This window comes from Rattus norvegicus, chromosome 1 (genome assembly GCF_036323735.1).
Source record: "Rattus norvegicus strain BN/NHsdMcwi chromosome 1, GRCr8, whole genome shotgun sequence".
In the NCBI taxonomy this organism is placed as follows: Eukaryota; Metazoa; Chordata; class Mammalia; order Rodentia; family Muridae; genus Rattus; species Rattus norvegicus.
In genome coordinates, this window is record NC_086019.1 from 48,205,355 (window position 1) to 48,225,203 (window position 19,849).

The 19,849-nt window shown below is 44.0% G+C and overlaps 1 protein-coding gene across 5 annotated transcripts in view; it reads left to right on the plus strand.

The window, feature by feature from the left end:
* Positions 1 to 19,849, plus strand: part of Arid1b (AT-rich interaction domain 1B) — a 355,595-nt gene that overhangs the window by 232,156 nt on the left and 103,590 nt on the right. The gene's annotated exons all lie outside the window — the stretch shown is intronic.

A 19,849-nucleotide genomic window follows, 5' to 3' on the forward strand; every position in this document is an offset into this window, starting at 1 on the left:
CTGAGTACCTTCAGGATCTCATACTGAGTTAACTCTGGGACAGCCGAGCACCTTTGTCTTCCCATCGGTGTTAGCATCCCCACTGCTGTTCCCAGAATGGTGGGCTTCCTTAGGCTGCTCAGCCTTTATTGGAATGAATGAAGCAGTTTCCCTTGGAGGCCAGTGAGTGCATTTGTTCTGGTGGGGGAGCTGGCTTCTCTCCTTAAAGCACCATAATACACCTGGGGATAATTATCCACCCTGTTTGTTTTTAGTAATGACAAATGCTCTCAAAGAGATCACTCTTTGCTTTGCATTGAAAATCAGCTTTTCAGGAGTTGAAAATCACCAAGTGTTTGTAAACATTGAGAATTCAAAGCTAATTTCTCAGAAAATTTGTTCAGATGTATCAATTGTGGTTTTTCTTTAAGTTTATTCATTGTCTGTGGATCTGAGTGCTTCAGCCACGTTCATATCTGTGTGCCAAGTGTGTGCCGGAGGCCAGAAGGAAAAGATGTCCGGTCTCTCGGGCTGGTGCTTCATGTGGTTTTGTGAGCTCCCATTTGGATGCTTGGAATTGAACCTGGGTTCTCTGGAAGAACAGCCAGGGTTCTTAACCACTAAGCCACTGAGCCATGGCTCCAGCTCCCAGCTGCATAGCCCCATTGTAACGTAATGGGACAAAATGTAATTTTCAGATGTTACACTGTTTTGTGTCAATATATAAATGGTTTTCCTGGCATTTCTTCTAGTTTGATAGAGTGTTTCTCAGTGAATACTGAAGACTTTTGCCTTCAGTTTTATACTTGGAACCCTTCTCTTTTCCTGCATAACCTGGGCTAGTGCTGGTCTAGGGGGAGTTCACCAGGTTCACCTCTGAAGATAAAGTTATCTTGGTGTCTTTGACTGTTTTTTTGCTTTTAAACCTAGAAATATTCTGGCCCAGAATATTATTGATTCAATACTTAAGCAAGACATTATCGTTCTCTCAGTGTGTGTTACTGTTAATTACTTGTTGTAAAGTTTTAAAAATCCTTTAACAGTGCATCAAACTCAGTTGTGTCAACCCTTGACTTAACAGCATGTTGGTGTTTGAACCAGAACCAGTAAATGAGCCTGCTGAGAAGTCATTAGAGGGGCGGGATAGTTGTGGCCATGGGGGTCAGGGGTCAAATCATTATGTGCCCTTCAGGACATGTGTTGGAGTTGAAATCACTGCTGTTTGGAAAGCAAGGCTTACTTCTTTTCAAGTCAGTGCTCAAGAGTAGTGTGTCCTGATGCTAGCTTGTCGGGTCAGCAGTCCGTAGAACAAGGAAGCCACCTCCTTAGTTTTGCTGCCCTTGCCTCACAGGGTCTGGCAGTATAGTCCAGGTTGGCCCAGGACTTGGCTTGTAGCAGGCTGACCTCAAACTCCTACAGAGGTCATTTCTTTAAAAGTATTATGCAAGCATAACAAACACGGGATCTATACAAATTGTAGTATTTAGCTTGATGCATTGTCTCAAAAGGCACACAGTTGTGTGGTCAGTCCTTAGTTCAGTACAGCACCAAAATCTCAATGCTGCCTGAATTATTCTCTGGCCAATCCCAGTGTCACTCACCAAGATCAACATTGCCCTGAGGAAAAGTCATTACTACTTCAAATGGCAGTGGTAGTGGCCAGCCAGCCATGCTGGTCTTACTGTGGAAAACAGTCTGATTTCTGCTCTTCAGTGTATTAACACTTTTTGCGAAAAAGGCCACAAAACTTGGGAAACTTGTGTCAGCATCCATTCGAATGTAATTTTAGTGACTCAATAGTATTAAATGTCCACAAGAATCTTTGCATTGGAAAACAATAACATCTTCTTTAATTTTTTGCCTTTCAGTTCTTTTTAGTATTTATTCATTCAGTTAGTTAGTTAGTTAGTTAGTTTATATGAGTTTTATCTGCATGTACTCCTGCACACCAATAGAGGACATCAGATGGTTGTGAGCCACCATGTGGTTGCTGGGAAATAAACTCAGGACCTCTGGAAGAGCAATTGCTACTCCTAACCTCTGAGCTTTCTTTTAGTCTTCCATTCCTTTCTTTAAGAATTACTTTTCATTTTACTTACATGTGGTGGAGGCATTGTGCGACACTTCAGGGAGCAATCTTGTAGGGATGAGTAAATCAATTCTCTTTGTCTCCCATGTAAGCTCCTGGGATCAGACTAGAGATGCCACCGAGCTGGCTCACCAGGCCATCCATTCAGAGGACTAGAGACAACCTCTGGATTTTTATTTGTCTCTTGATTATTAAAAATATAGTAAGATGCACATTAGTTTTAACATATCGTCTGTTGAATTCCCTAAAGACTCCATGAAAGAAACCTGAATAAGACGACCTTCTCAGGCAAAGCCCTGTCTACTTGGATACTACAGTGTGGTCTTCCTAGTTTACGTATACCTGAGTCAGGGTGAGCTTTGGTTTTCACGCCTGAAGCGCATTAGTCTCTTTTCTGGGAAGCCAGAGGTTGTCTCACTATTTTCTGTATCACTAGGAGATTGAGGATCTAATTATAATGAAGTCTTGATTTTCCAATAGAGCAGAACTGAGATTTTCTTTCCCAATGAGACAAAGGGAATGCACTTGGATTATTAGAAAATAATTTCCATTCCAGGAAAACAGTGAACCTCCTGGAAAATGCCAGGATAGGCTTTTTCTTATTTTTTCCTTTGGTTGTGGAGCTGAACTAGAAGCAACAAGGAGGAAACCATCCATGAGATAATGACCGTGAAACCTTGCTCTGGTTTTGTAATGGGAAAGCCAGACTGAAGTCTGGTCCTCTCCTGGCCTCCCTCATGGTGAAGCATGTTGGTTGTCCTCCCTCATGGTGAAGCATGTTGGTTGTCCCTATTTATCAAGATGGCTGGCAGATGTGACATTAAAAATGGTTTGGATGCTTGGTGTGATGGCGCTCTCCCTCCTTCCCCTTCAAAAAATGGGGGAAGGCCGTGAGTGCATGCATACATGCGTGCGTGTGTGTGTGTGTGTGTGTGTGTGTACACATATACGTACACACATACATGCATATCATATACACAGTAAGCAGGAGCTGCCGTTGGCTGTGTTCTCGGTGGTTTCCCACAGGATGTAGGTACTTTGTCACTAGAAACCAGTTATCAGTGAAGAGGTGGAGGGCAGGTAAGTAGATGTGGTGAAGACTGACTGGTTATGGAGGCGGGAGAGAAGGAGGGGGTGGGGGGGACCATGTTCATACCACAAGCCCAGAGCACCAGGCCTGCATCATTCTCATCTGGCCCACACACTGGGCAAGTCTAAGAATCTCTGGGCACTTAGTAAGGTCACCATGTTGGGGCCTCTGGTGGCAAACTCCTGAGTACAAACCAGGCTTAGAATTGAGGTTCTGACTGAAGCAGAGTCACCCTTAACCCCCAGTTCAAAAGAAGGGGGTGCACAGTTTTCTTCTATAGAGACCCGGTGGCCCCGGAGTTTGTGTCTACCCAGATTACCTCCTTGCCCAAAGTTCAGCATGGAACCTTCTCACTCGGCTGCATCTGTGTGATTAGCTCAGTAGCTTCAAGCTGGTCTTGACAATGCTTACCACTGCTGGCATCTGCCACCCAAAGCTTTGCCTGCTTTTTTCTTGATGTTTTCCCCTGTTATTCTGTCACTGATCTCTTTAATCCGGCCATCTAGAAAGCATGTGTATCCCACACTGCCTTCACAGAGCACCCAGTGTTCTCGGTGTGTGCTGCAGTGCCTGCTCTTCCTGTTTTCTGTGCCCTTCCTCATACCCACTCTGTTCCTATTTCTGGGCCCTGTTCTGTGCAGTTCTAAGTGTGCATGAGCAGCTTTGCCATAGGCGTAGCTCTTGGGCACTTAAGTGCAGTTTCTGCTGTAGCTCATGTTCGAGATCTAAAGCAGTTGTGGATGCTTCAGAGCTCAGCTCCGTAATAAACAAACTGTTTATCACATTACATTGCAGCAGGGATCCATTGTAGCCCGAGAACTGTGCTAGATCATGGTAAACGTCACAGCTTAGTGTCTCGCAAGGCAGTCTGTCTCCTCCACCCGGTCCTCTTGTATGTCGCTCCTGTAAGTCCTGGGGTTAGTTAGCATACAGAATGGGGTGGGGTCTGATGATTGATCAGTTCTAGCAAAATCCTTAGGCATTCAGTATAAACTCATCTAACATATTGCTATCTGACTTCTCTCTGACCCTGACTACGAGGCTTTGTGTTTGAGGCGTGCTGTCTAGGTAAGGTGGACTGGCTCAGTGTTATGTACTAGCTGTAACTCAGGTGAATCTGTTTATGGTCCCTTGATTTACAGGGCTGTGTTTAACCCCTGTGTGATCCACTTCCAGGGAGATGGGAGAGTGAGTTGTGTTTACAAGTCCAAAGAGTTGGAGAACCAAAGAATACATTAAGACACACTAAAAGGGAAAAATCAGAATATAGATCTATTTGCAGTCACCAAAGGAGTCATATGACTGTCTTCTGGGGCTGTGCATTACACCATAGCTGCTAGGTGCATTTGCATGTTGGCTCTTCTGTTTGTCACTTACAAAGTTGTTTTGAAACAGGCTGTCACTGTAGCCAAGGCTGACTTGGAACTCACTCTGGAGCCCTTACTGGCCCCAAACACATGACAACCTTCTTGCTTTTGCCTCCTAGTTCTGGGACTACAGGCATGACCACCATGTTTATCTCAGTTATATGGTTATTTTTTAAATGAAACAAGATTTTAAGGTAGTTGTGTGCTATTTAAAAACTGAAATAATAAGTCTTAGGGAATGCTGTTAGCTATAGCATGGCATGTTTGTATACAAGTACATGGACACATACATGAACGCGCACACATACCCTTTGCCTTGTTTGATGATGTGCTGGTGGGCTAATAGATATACCCGTCAAACAGAAGTCTGGTATAAGCTGTGTCACAGAACATGCATGTGAGTTTATAAATACCCAGTTTCTCATTTTAAACATGCAGTGTGAGAGGTAAAGGTCTCCAGGGTTTGTATCAGTCATGATTGTCCTATGCAGGTCTTAGCCTCTCCTGTGCCTCTTCCAAGGGGTAAAATGTAATACTTGCCATCTTTCACGTTTTTCTGAAGTAACGTTGACTAAATAAATACTGAGTGACATGTTCCAGAAGACTGCTGGTGGCCTCATATTGTCTACCTTAGACAATAAAAGCTGGCTAGACAGCTTTTAATCAAATGAATTTCACAAAATGTCACAGCCTGCTGGAGTCTGTAAGTTACTCCTGCTTTTGGAATGTTCTCTAGCAAAACCGCTTCCCTGCCTCTGGAAAGACAGACCTGCACACCTGGTTGGGTTTCTTCCTGCTCCTGAGCACATGAACTCCCCTTTCATCACTTAGACATGTTTCCTGTACTCGGAATGTTGTTTCCCAAGAGTGGTCCTGTCTGGTGCTGAGAGTGTCCACCAACTGCTGGGGTCTAGAGCAAGCGTGGAGAGCTTCCTCTGTGAAGAATTCAACACCAGCTTGACACTAATAATCCTGAGTGGGAGGTAATGAGAGGCTGCAGCCCGTGGGGAGGAACTGCACACAGACACACCTCTCCATGGCAACCTGCAGTCAGTGGCCGGCCTCCTCCAGACGCAGGCCTGAGGCTCCACATCCACCTTGCACACTTTCTGGCCTCCCAGCCTGTGAGGCTGGCACCTGACACTTGCAAATATCCATTGTTCTCTTCCGGTGAATGACATAATTTATGACTACAATTTTTAAAAATGCACAAATTATGAAATTGTCGGTTTACACATCATCTTGATATAGGACAGCAGGTTGGTCCTTTGGCATCTTATATGTATACACATAATTATAGGCAAAGATACATTTCACTTACAAAAAAGGGAATATGGCAGAAGTTAGAAATGAAACAATGGTACTCCCAGTCACTTTTATTTCATTTTCTGATTTATTTTTGATCTTAAGTTTTTCTTTTCCTTTTTGTTCTTCCCTTCCTTCCTTCCTTCCTTCCTTCCTTCCTTCCTCCCTTCCTTATTTCCTTCCTTTTTAGAGATAACAGATGGTACCATGAAACTAGTCTTTTATTGGTAATAGTCAGCTTCCTTCCTAGAAGGAATTTCCATATACCCTCTTTTCTGTTGCTAGTTAAAAGTCTTCGGTAAAATAAAGTCAACAGTAAATGTCATTCTGTAATTGCTATAATGACTGCACAGCCATGCTCTGCTCAGCCTAGGAGCACTGCATCATCGCCTGGCCCTGTGTGGGGAAGCTCAGTGGCTTGCTGCCCACAGCTAGGGCCATCAGTCAGGCCAGAGCAGGGCCACACAGACCCAGGGCAGCAACACTGGCTCTGCCAGTCACTCACAGGTCTTCTGTTCTTAGCTTTCGGTGTTTGCCTGTTTTCTTACTCTTCACATCTCTCTCTTGGCTAAGGCAAGATGGTCTTATTTATGATTATGTGTGTTTCTGAGGAGGAACCCTTACACTTAAATGAACCTGTAAGAAGCCCATAGAAAAGCAAGTGCCCGCAGCGCTGGTAATGAGAAGTGACAAGGCAGCCCTGCTGGGTTTATTTATGACCTTCTGCCTTTGTTAGCTCTTGAGAAATTCCTTCCTAACCATAACAATATTGTTGGAGTTTGGCACTGAACAGAGAAATCCTACCGAGCCCCGAGGCCCACAAACTGGCAGCCTTTCGGCTCATAACCGATTGCTGTGCTGCCCGCGGACGCGAGGTCCCCTTTGCTCCCCTTTTCTTCAATTCTTACATAGTTCTCCGCAATCTTCCCATGCTTGGTTTTTAAGGAGATACCTTTTTTCTCAGAGCCATACACAGTGCTGCTTAGCACTGTGGAAGGATTCTGAAGAGGGCAGGCCTTAGGAGGTCAGAGAGGGGCGGGTCTGGTCTCTGACGGATGGGAGAAAGTCACGTAGCACCCTACTGCTCCTGGAGCCACAAAGAGTGGTGGACAAGCTGTCCTTGGGTAAATAGCACACTGGTTATTAGATTAACTCCATCCCAGTCCTTCAAGATAGTTTATCTCGGCTCCTTTTGGTCTTCCACTTCCAAACAAGCCTGGAATTTTAAAAGCGTTCACAAAGAATTGCCTTTATAGTTGTGATTATCCTTGGTTGTAAACAAGAATGGGTAACATTAAACACAGAACTCTTCAGATGAGAGAGGTAACAAGCTGTTCCTCGTGGTTTTGTTCAGGGTACAGGAAAGCCAAGGCTGAGCTTGCCACTCTCTGGTCAGTCCTTGACACTGAGCTTCCACAATGACAAAAGAACAGGCTAGTGGGATCTGTTTGAAGTAGGGATAGGTAAATGTGTGTCTTCACATGCCAGAGGCCAGCATGTGTGAGGGACATGTGCCATGTGACCTCGCCTTTAGCTGACTTCCACAAGGACACCATCGCATTTATGGAGCATCAGCCTGGACCTCTTACGCGTTCATCAGAGAGTGCATACAAATGTCTCTGTGAATGGAGTTATACATATCCATATGTTCTGTACTGTTCTCTAAAGTTAAACTATTCTTTTATTTTCTATTGTTACTCAGTTTTTTTCTCCATTGAAATTACTTGTATTTAACATCGGATATTCTAATAATCCATGTTTAAGAAGCTCACTCAGTCAAGATCTACGTGATTTGTACTGTCCAGTTTCGCTATTTTCTGTTTTTAAATTTATCTCCACACTGGATTATGGAGTAATCAAAATGATGAACAATATTTTTTTAAACAAATCTCTACTAACACATAGCTCTTTCAGTGTCTCTTAGACAGAGGCCAGATTTTAGATAGATGAGGCAATTTAAGTTAAGTGGTACCCACTGGGGAGTGGCACTGCCAAAGTTTGAACCAAGGCATCCTAAACCAGGCTTATGTCTTCCAAGTGCCATGTGTAGTGTAGGCATTAAAAGATGTGCCAGAGAACCCTGGCTTCGTTGTTTCCATGCTCTCAGAGCGCCGATAACTGTTTTACAGCAACGAAAGGGAGCCGTGCTGGGCCCGGCTCACAGCGGAGATGTCAGCGTCTGTGCTCGCTCCCGCTCTTCACCTTGGCACAGGTTCTGTGTCCTTCACCTGGGTCCCATTCTCCATTCTTACACTCAGTGCTGTTTACATTGGCTTTCTAGGTTGCAAAAGGAAGCGAAACCCAGCACATGTGTGCTTGATATTCTGTATTTATCATTTAGCTAATCTTCACTAAGACAGAAGTATTATTTCCCCCCACTGTTTGGAAGGTAAAACTGAGGCTCATTAGCATGAGGAACTGTCAGAGCCCAGCTATGAACTCCGTCTCCCCTTGCTGCAGAGTCCTGCCTGGAGATGTCCCTGCCATGCTGTTGTCACTGGAGAATCCACATTATAGAGGACACGGAATAAGCCTTCTCCTGATGCCAGACACCACGGTGTGTGCAGCACTGTCTGTAGCCTGCTCCTTAACTCTCCGGCATCACTGTGAGCATCATACTGTAGGGATGAGGTCATCACACATGGTGGCCAACATGTTGCCCTCGTCCTGCATGTATGTGCATGAGAGGAGACAGTTATTATGACAGCCATTGCTGTATCCTCCAGAGCCCAAGTTTTTTTGTTGTCGTTGTTTTGTTTTTGTTTTTGTTTTCTACCACTTTCAAGTACCAGAAGAGGTGACTAGTGTTTAAAAGAAAAATGGGCATTTCCCAAGAACTTTGTAGAGGCTGACTTTGATAGTGAGGCAAGCGAGGGAGATTGTGGGATGTCGTCTTCACTCCTGCCATGCATTGACATTGGTGCCTGGAATAAAATCCAATTTACCTTGTAAATACATGATTTACCTGGCTACAGAGGTGCTAGACAGCGTGAGGGTCAGTCCCCCATGCCTTTCTGCTGTGTATGTTTTGCTGTCTCTTGCACACCCGTAGGAAAATCTCTGTATTCTGTTCCAATGTGTGGGGCCATGCTCCAAGCAGCCGCTGAGGTGGCTGAGAGTGGCTGCGCAGGGCCAAGAGGAGGTGCAGTGTGGAGCACACTTACTCTGAGGCCTCTTTTGACCATATTATTTTCCTCGTCATGATCATGCTTATGATTACTAGTACTGAACGTTTCTGTCTGCGGCCTTCACTGGGTTTATGGTCACCTCCTCTCAAGCAGCTTCCTGAAGTAACATAAAGTGGTTATATGCTCTTAGGAAAATTATTATGTAAAAGCACACTTGAATGCTAACACTTGAGGCGTTAAGTGACCAGCCACCCATGTAGGAAAATAGAAAACCAGCCAGTTTGGAAATCTCTTACCTAAGTGAGCCTGTGAAGAAAACAAAAAATAAGAAAATTCATGTTTTAGTTGGACTTTTAGAAGACTACTGCATGCATTGAATCTCATTTTAAAAAGAAAAATTCCATAAATCATATCCATCTGTACGTAACTAAGCTAATTCCATAAAATTGAGGTGATTTTGTTGTTGTTGTTGTTGTTGTTGTTGTTGTTGTTGTTGTGTGGATATCATTTCAGGGCTGGCCATTTTGTAGGATGTGTAACAATGGAAAATAGAAAGAAGCCATCAATTTGAGAGTTGGGGGAATGTGGGAGGTCTGGAGGGAGAAAGGGGAAGGAGAGAAATGATATCTTATATTTTAATTAGATTATTTTTAAACCAAGTACAAATTAAATAAATGGAAGTAGTTTTTTAAAAATATAGTAAAGAAGTAGGGACCACTTCACTTTTAGTTTTGTCACTGATAAGGATATCTGATGCCTACCGCCATGCCAGTGAGTGACTGTTCCCTGTCACTTCTCCAGTGTGACTGTGCTTTATCGTCAATCCTTATTGTGACATTTGTACTAGTATTTTCCTAGCTTAAGCTAATTTAAATTCAGTGCTGCATGGTATTCCTGAATATGTATGTATCTATTATATTGTTGGAGATTCAGGCTGTTTGTAGTACGTGTGTACTCGTTTGGAAGTGGTTCCCTCTGCTTCTAGACATCTCTGTGTACAGAACTGGAATGGTAAATTTAGGAATGGAATGTCTGAGTTACATAACTGATGTGCTTTTAGCATTAGCAAATGCTGACAAATGATTGCCTGAAGTGGTTCTACTAATTTATCTTCCTACCCTGCATGCAACACAGTAAAGGAGTTCTCTTTCCCTCTGCCTTTTTATAACCATGACATCTGTATTTGCTGCATTGGTGTCATTTAGTGTTGGTAAGTGTCACCCTAATTACCTTATAAAGGAAGTCACATTACACCTCACACGTCAGGTATGTGAGATTGTCCTGACCATGTGCAAAGCAATGGAGAAAGGGCAGCTCTTCCTCACACACTCTAAAGGAACAGCCCTGGGGAGATGGCTCACTTGGGAGGGTGTTTGCTGCACAGCTCTAAGGACCTGAGGACAAATCTCCAATACCGTGTGAAAGCCAATTACAGTGCCTGTAATCTCAGGACTGGAGGATCAGACACCGGAGGATCAATGTGCTCTCATAGCTAAGTCTCAACACTGAAGTCAACCTCTGGCCTCCACACACGCGCGCGCACACACACACACACACACACACACACACACACACACACACACACACAACAGCACTGTGGTAATAATTGTTGCAGGCAAAAAAAAAAGAAAAAAAGAAAAAAAAGTCCATGAACAAACATGAAAACTAACAGACAAAGCTTGAAAGAGAAAGATCCTCGTGCAGCTCCAGACAAATCCCTCCAAGGTTTGAGTCCTTTGTGGTGTCTGCAGAAGCCACAGCTGTGTGGTGTTCCTGGGAACTGGAACTTCACCTCCCCTTCTGTGTGTGGATGGTCCCTACTGGCTCTCCCCAGGAGTCAGGTAGGACAGAGCAATGGCTGCTTAACCCTGGAGAGTCTTGGCCCACACCACTTACTCAGTTAACATAGTTCTTGCTGAGATAGGATGTGAGGGATGTGTGTCCCTTCTGTTGTATTTTTGCCCCAAATCATCAACCCTGGGCTCATGATGAGGAAACATCAAACAGTGGCAAATTAAAGAGCACTCCACCAAACACCCAACAAGATGTGGAGATCGCTGACAGACTCAAACTGTCCAGGTCCTACAGTACATTGCAAAAGGCTTCCGTGGAACCAAGAGAAGACTGGAGTGAAGAAGCGGAGCCTGCAGCTCTGTTGAGGGCTGACAGCCCTTGCATCACTGTGAGAGCAGTGGCTTGTGCAAAGCTGCAGAGCCCAGCAGAGGCCTGGTCAGGGTGTGCAAGAGCCCCAGCACTGGCCTGGCGGGGCATGTGTGGGCCAAATTACTTTCAAAACAAACAATCTTTTAAAATCCAGGGAAGGCTATAAAGCAAACCGTATGGCCCAAGTTAATACAAAAATACCTAGACAACCAAGTTTCAGTGTTCTTCTGCTAACAAAACTTGTCTTTATTCCACACGGACTCACTACAGTTTGTGACTTGTGTGTTTTTCAGGCATTGCTTTCTTAAGTTGCTAATTTATTTGCAGTTTCTATGGATCTTGCTGTTTTAAAGAATTTCCCTGTTCCACTGTTGAAGAAATACATGTCTCCCGAGGGCTTGTGCCTTTTTGTTTTTAAGTGTTATTTTCAGAGTTTCTGCATGCTTAGCATTGAACTTCTAAGATAAACACTGACGTTTTGTACCATGAGACATGCAAAAGGTGGTACTGATGGCTTTACTGTCCTAAAAATTTATAGTATGTTTTCAGTGATAAAAACAGGAATCAGGAGACAGAGTCTAAATCATGTATATTTACAGACGTTGTTAGTTTGTCAATTTCCTCTCAGAACACACGGGTCATTAATATTTATAGGTTCATACCTGGTGGTGATATTTACAAAACACCAAACCATAATCCAGAGCCATCCTCTACCCAGTGGTTATAACCAGGTGACCCCAGAGTCACCCACGGTTTGAGAGTAGAATGTAAAACGTTAAAGGTGTGTGTGGTTCGTAGCCAGCTCTAGGACAGCCTGATGTTTTCAGACTTCAGACTCACTTTGTCGTTGATTCTTAGAGCTGTGCACACGCAGGAGCCCACACCTACTTAACTGAGTGCCGTGTACATTTGTGAAGTCATCACAGCCCAGAGAGCATATGGCCGTGTCACCGAGTGCCATGTACACCCCTGAAATCACTGCAGCAGGAGCGCACCCCTGTTTAACTCAGTTCCCACCACTTCAGCCTCTCTCTCCATGTTTGTTTAACTCTGTATATTTTTAAAACATTTGTTTGGGGGGAAATGCAGATTTGTTCTCCATTAGTGCCTGTAATTTTAATCTTTAGTTTTTAAAATTTCACACTTGGAACCTCATTTCATCCTCCACCACTCATTGGTTAAAAACACTGGCTGTTCTTCCAGAGGTCCTGAGTTCAGTTCCCAGCAACAACATAGTGGCTCACAACCATGACATCTGAGATCTGAAGTCTTCTTCTGATGTGCATGAAGACAGCGACAGTGTACTCATATTAAATTAATTAATTAATTAATCTTAAAAAAAAAAACACTTGCAGTACTTCTCTTGGCTCCCTAGTTTACATCCTAAGCCTTTATCTCTTGAAGTAGTAGAGCGCTCATGAGTCCTTCTCCAGCTGCCTCCCCGGTCGCTTTACCCTTACCCCTCATTGGCCAGCCTCCCTCAGTGAGTGCACATCTTAGACTGCACTGTCCACAGTCATGTACTCCAGAGATCTCTGCTTTCTGCTCCTTCCCTACCCCTTGGTGCCCATCTTTCTACCCCTGCACGAGGGCCACCTTCCCTCCAGAACTTGCCTGCCTCTCACAGTGGTCCCCAAGAAGTATCCCTTGGGGAAAACAGGCCATTGTGTTTGCTTCAGTACTGTGCACACCCTGCCTTCTCAAAGTCTATCCTCCTGCCCTGGCTGCAGCACATACAGCACATGCACCCGGCCCTGCCATTGGTGTTTTATTATACGGCTTGGCTTCACATCCTACACTTTGCACTGAAAGCACCACTTTTCTCACAGCAGTTAAAGGACAGCAGTCAGTCACTCGTGCATGTGAGCCAGTTTTTCAGTGCTGGCGTAGGCCTTGATTGAAGAATGGGAAGGGTTTTGCCCGCCATATTAGGTGAGGAGTAGTTGGAGGGCAAAACATTGAGCTCATCAGACAATCCACTGTGGTTTATTCCAGTGAGCAAATACTGTGATGTCCCAGGTGCCAAATCAGTAGGCTTGAGTCATTGCTAACGCGTAAGTTATTTATGAGGTTGTTCCCAGGCATGTCAACGAAGGCTCAGGTTACTTCCAGAGTCAATGCGACCAAGTTATAAACTCTTTTACCAAGTCCACTTTTAATTCAAGACTGTGTGCTGTGGTAAAAAGGCCTATATGTCGCCAACACATCTGGAAATGGTTATTAGTCATGGAAGAGCAAAAAAAAATCACCCAGGAGGAGTTCAAAACATGGAGTATTTTTGTTACACACACCTCCCCACAAAAGGCACATGCAGTGAGAAACACCCACTTTTCACATGACATGCTTCATGCCTGTGTTACCCGCCCCTCTGAATCTACAATGGCATTATGTTAAGAATATTCACCTGGGACCAGGGAGACGGCTTAGTCAGTGACGTGTTTGCTGGGTAAACATAAGAACCTCAAGTCAGGGCCCGTATTTCCAAATACAAAGCAAGCCCTGTAGAGACAGGACCTGTGGTGAGGGCTTGCTGGATAGCTAGACCAGGGGTGAGCTTCAGGATGAGCGAGCAACACTGTCTCAGTAAGTAAACAGCAATGGAGGCAACGGAGGAAGAAGCTGAGGTGACCATAGGCCTCTGTGCGATTGCATAGCTGCACATATGCTGCGCGCGCACACACACACACACACACACACACACACACACACACACACACACCACTTTTCACTTCAAAACCTTTAAACCATTATGTGCTGATTCTTAATGATTCTTAAATTTTCTTTATTTGTTTACAGTTTTATACATTATATAATATACCTTGATCATAATCTCCCTCATTAACTTATCTTGTCCCCTCCCACCAAACCCCTGTTCTTCCCAAAGCAAGATGACCCTCCTACTTTTATGTCTTTTTTTTTTTTTTTTTTTTAGGAAATACAAGCGATACATTTATAATGGTATGCTTAAGACTGGATTCTGCTTGTGTAAAGTGTCAGCTTAGCTCATTATCCCAGACATGTTCCCTAAAAACGAGAATTACCCACAATACAACCACCGCTTGAGTAGAACTGCAGATGAGTCGGGGCAAGTTGTTCCCGGAGGGCTCTTGGCGATCTGCCGTGGCGTAGAGTTTGACCCACATTTTTCCTTGCAGTTCCCTTGGCTTTGGGGTATGTTCTTGTCTTCCATGGCTTCTGTGACTTTTCCCATCCATGTCGAGTATTTTCCCCGGCCTGTCTTACACGTCAGTTGGCTGTGCGTTGTATATATTGTTCTATAGGATAAAGAGGTAAAGTCCTAGATATGAAAGCTCAGGCCTCAGATCAGGGTTTGGAAGGATTTGCTCTGTGGACTGTCTTCCTGACATCTTCTGTATTTCGTATTGAGACAGGAACTGTAAGCTTTTAAAACTCATCTGCCATCTAGACAAATTAGCAGGGGGAGCCTGGGCAGGCTGCTTGCAATGTGGGTTTGTGCTGAGAACCTGGGACTTATGGGAATCTAAGTCACTGAGTGTTTCTACTTTGTGTGCCAATTACTAGCTCAACTTAAATATCAACTTCAAGGTACATTTGTATCAAATGCTTGAAGATACAGTACCAAAATAAGCTGGGAAGGTACGAAGTTACTTTATGGTGCTTTTCAAGCAGGCTAAGAAGCTAATGAGCCTAGACCTTTGACCCCCTGAGGTGTTACTTGGTAGTCAGGCTGAGAATTCATTCATAAAATGTAACCGCTGGGTCAGTAGTTTTTAGGAGAGCTTTTGTGGTAAATATTTAGAACTGTTGGTGTGTGCTGTATTACATTGTGTAGTGTTTGCCACTGCACTGTTTATAAGTTCATTTTAATTAGCTCTTGAACATTGACTCCTGTCCCAGGCTTAGCGTAAGAGTTGGTGTCCTTAAAGTTAGGATCTAGTTTAAGGTATGTGTGTGGCATATATGTGTATGCACGGGCCTGCTTTTGTGTGTGTGTGTGTGTGTGTGTGTGTGTGTGTGTGTGTGTGTGTGTTGAGTTGTCTGTGTGTGAGTAGTGTCTGATTCTCTGTTTCTTTGTGTATGGTATGAGTTGTCTAAGTATGTGGGGTGTGTGATTCTTTGTGTTTCTTTGTTTTCTATGTGTGATGTGCATGTGTGTGTTTCTTTGTTTCTGTGTGTGTGTGTGTGTGTGTGTGTGTGTGTGTGTGTGTGTGTGTGTCTAGCAAGATCTTCCAGCTGCTAAAGATCACTGAGAATTTTGAAGATTTTGAAGAGTCGTGAACTGGCATTTTAACCTGTGCCTTCAGCCCCCTGGGAAGTCACAGGGAGAAATCATTAGCTGTCCTATTAAGACCCTGAAATGAGGCCTGTGCCTGTTGCATTGATTGAAATATCTTCTCTGTTCCTAACTCTGTTTATCCCGTGTCCTCATGTGGCACGCTTAAGCAAGGAATGCCCAAATGTGTGCTGTGTGGGGCAGCTCACCATTAGGGCTGGTCTCTCCACCAGCAGCTAATTGTATTGAGAGCTGTGGCTTAGAGTATTTGGAAGTTCATTTGCTTTTGAAAACTCACTATTTAATTAAGCAAGGGAGTACAATATGCTAGCTTATTCCCAGGTCTCCACATCGGTATCATGTCTCCAGTGTTGACTGAACTTACCCTGGGCTAACATGTGTTAAATTGAATACCAGACCATCAAAGCCAAAGAAATTTTGATGTAATGACTCACAAATATTAACGTTGAGTATTTTCAGGGAGGTTCCTGCGATCTCTAGACTTAAGAGAGCTTATACTTAATGTGTGTGTAGCTCTTTACAGTGGCTCCTGCACAGTCTTCATAGAATTCACCATTGCTTTCCTTCTCTGACTCATGGCATCCACAGAAGAAGTCAGACTTATTGTCATGCTGTATTAATTCATAGAAAAGTCAGAGAAGATGCCTATTGCTCTCAGTAGTTCTTTACTCACTGCCTGGTCACTTGGGTTACACTGAGATTTTTCCTCAGGACAGTGAGGGGTGTGAGGTCACAGTGGCATAGTGTGCAGAGACCTTGCCTTGAAATGGTTTTAAAAATTTTAAACAAAGAAAAAAGTACTGCAGGTTCTCGTGATGTGTGAGGCAGGGACTCTTGAAATAAATGTACCCTTGGTAGTGAGCTCATATCAGTTGCGTTATGTTGAAAATATTCAGTATTCTGGGTGGCATTAAACCGGGAAAACCCACCCTGATAGTAGATCTCAGCTCGTGAAGTGACGAAGGCAAAGCAGTCACCTTCCCTCTGCTGGGAAGGAGAGGTCAGCAGGGATGCTGTGAGGTAAGAACTGCAGCCCCCAAAGAGCCCCCCTGCACCCTGACCCGCCAGCCAGCCCTCCAGCAAGATGAGGGGAAGCAGTGTAGCTTGAAGGTGCCTTAGCTGTGAAGAGATGCAGGGCAGCTCGGCCTTTGCAGGTCTCACAGATCTGCCAGTACTTACCAAGGAAGGGAGCTGGTGCCCTGCTGACTAACTGTCCTCTGGGGGAGTGTTAGCAAGGCTGAGTGCTTCAACCACTGCTGAACTTCCTTTATTAGTATGCTTTAAGATAGCTCTACATACCAATACCTCACGGATCTGCAAGGCGGGAGCACTTCTGCATCATTTACATATAAAAGTTCCGAGAAGGTATAGCAGTAATATAAAAATTATATCTTTTTATTGCTCTTCTGTTGCAACAAGGTCTAGTCAGCACTGAAATTCTGATGACATGTGAACATGGAGGAAGCCACCATTTTTATATTTTCCTCTTGATGCTTCCTTGATCAGCCTGTTGAATAACAGAAATGTGTTTGATGCCTTTGCAGCATGAACAGAGCTCTCCTAACGCCCGTACTTGTCGCCTTTTTCAGCAATGATGTGGATTTTTAAGGGAGGATGGGGAAGAAATTTGTAGGTCATGCAGAGAATTATAGAAATTTATGAGTAACATTCTGGTTTTTATGAAGGAAGATTTGCATAAAATTATTTAACTACAATTGAAAGCTGAATTTACCTTGGATCTGTTTGACTCTGTTTGGTCTGTAGTAGAAAATGTCTATCTAGGGATTTACCACATTATCTTTTCTGTAAAGGTGTGGGATAATTGTTTCCTCTCAAGGAGTCTTATGTGGATGGAGTGCGCCCCACTTGGTGGTGTTGGGGAAGCACTGGCTCAAAGGTCTGTGATACAGGACCCCCTATAATCTCAGGCGTTCACAGACTCAGTCACAGGCGCTCGCACGTTCTAAGTCATCTTGTCCCAGTAGAGCTTGTCTTCTGTAGCTTTTGATTTCTTAAGAGAAAACTTGCAAACATAGGGAAAATGTGGTGGTGGTGGTGGTGGTGGTGGTGGTGGTGGTGGTGGTGGTGGTAGTGGTGGTGGTTTTGGTTCGGCTTGGTTTCTTTTTCTTCTTATCGAAGCTGGTTTAGTGAGACAAGTCCCACCCTCACTTTAGGCTGATTAGCCAGGTACATCAAATTGCAAAGTGGAGCTTGGTCCCGTGGAATGAGATACCATCACTACCCCATTGGGGTAAACAAAAACAAAAAACATTTTGGTGAGTGACCTTATTAGCACTCGAGGTTCTAGGACATCCTTTTGGCAAATAGAACTGTTTTCAAAGCTCCCTTCACTTTGTTCAGTGCCGAGTATTCCTTCCCAACAGAAACCTGCATCACAGTGCTTTGAGGAGGCTGGGGCTGGGGCTGGGGAGCTGTGCAAGAACTAGCACAGGTAGTGAGGTCTTCCTGTGAGACCTGCCTAGCACCAGTCCTAGGCCTTTGCCTCAGGAGTCAGATGGTAAACGTCTTAAGTCACATGGTCTGTTCCTGTTGCTCAGTCCTTGCCTTGGCTGTCATAGGCAGGATAAGGGCTGCTATGTCCTGCTATAAGGAAATACAGGAAGGGCCACCATTTGAATAACATATGTTTCTAGTCTGTTAACAAATACTGATTTGAGGGCGTTAGTTGTTTCTTTGTGTTTTGTTTGTTTCAAGCATTTAACTATGTGAACTTGTGGGCAGGGCATAGTTAGAACTCACCTGCAACCTACACATTGAATTATTGGTTATTGAATTGATTACCTGGATTAGGAAGGAGATACCTGGGAGGCAAACACTGAAAAGGTTAGCCCAAGATGCCTATTCCTTTCCTGCAGATCCACACCCACTCATTTCTCAGGGTGGGTACAGCGAGAAGGGAGCAGAAATCCAGGAGTGGGGGAAAGGAGGCCCTTTCCTCTTCGGACTTGTCAGCCGGGGTTTGTTCGTGGAACTGTACTAATTGTGTGGATTGGTGCATTTCTGAGTTGTATGTGGCATATTACTGGATTCATAACCTTCCTTTATTTCTACCTGGCTTTGTAAAAGTGAAATCTAATTTATAAGATCTAAGGGGGACCGTCCCTGAGCCAGTGAGTAATCAAGTTTAAATAGGAAGGTCTACCCGCTGAGTGTGTGCAAAATCACGTGTGCTAGTCGCCTACAGCAAAAATGTTTGTTTTATCTTTGCATTCTGAAGAATCTGATTCAATTTACCTCATCTATTTGAGAGCTGATAATACCTTTTCCAGAGGTTAGATATTTTCAATCATCTTGTTATTTTTCACAAGCAGAAACTTGACTTTAAAGATTACTCTTTATTTTACTTAAGCCAATGGTTTCTTGTCATGAGATGTTTTATTTAAATCCCCTGGTTTTATGGCCTGATCAGCTATAGTTTATATAGTTTTTTGATGACATGCCTCTAGAAAGGAAGCTCCTGGTACAGCTCGCTGTCCGGGGCAGGGCTTAGGGTCTAGGCTTGGGTTTGTCAGCTGCTGACTTTCTGGGCCGAATTTCTCCTGAATCTGTCTTGAACGCTCACTTCAGAAGACGTTATAGTGAGCAAGGTTATGTGTGGGCAGAGCCACGTGGAGCACATCCACTCAGAGCCACATGCCCTGGTCCTTTATATGTTGGCCTAGGCTCTTCCTCTGCTTCTGCCTTACTGAGCTGACCACCTAGGAGAGCTGTCATACCAGCAGGCCTGTGTCTTGTTTCTGGGCATCTGGGGAAGGGCTTCCCCTTCCAGTACTGTAAGAACAGCCACGAAACTCTTATCCGCTATAGTGTCTTCTTTCCCATCTTGCCTGTCTTCTCTTCAGTTGCCTGTGTTCTCTTCTGAGGAGCGTGACCTTAAGCAGTTATTACTCCCAACCTCTGTTCTGTGGACTTTTCAAGGGGAGATTCTAGGAACTGCCTTTGAGAAGATTGTAGTCAAATCAGATGGTATTAACAGTGCAGAATTGTTGCATAAGGGCATGTCCTGTAACATCAGAACTCATTTCTGACCATATAATGTCTATAGGATTGTATTTTCATAATGTATTAAAATACAAATGCACTATTTTATTATATTGCTTAAAGATGGGAGAATTTTCACCACAAAATTCAGCTATAATTTTGACCATTATTAGATTACAACATCCCAGCTTGAATGTCCTTGTGACAGTTCCCCCAAGCCTATAGTTGCTCACTTTATTGAAGTCTTCTTGTAGGACTTCATGTAGCCCCATGGACCCATCGCCTGCCTCAGAATGGCAGTGCTAGGGGCCACATGGCAGCTCCCTCGCCTGTTCTTTCCCAGAATCTTCTCTCTGCTGGTTCAGCTGTTCTCTCTCTGTTTTATCATTTATTAAAGAGTTTTATTTGTTATATTTTAGCATTTATGTGGACGACTGCTTACTCCATTCC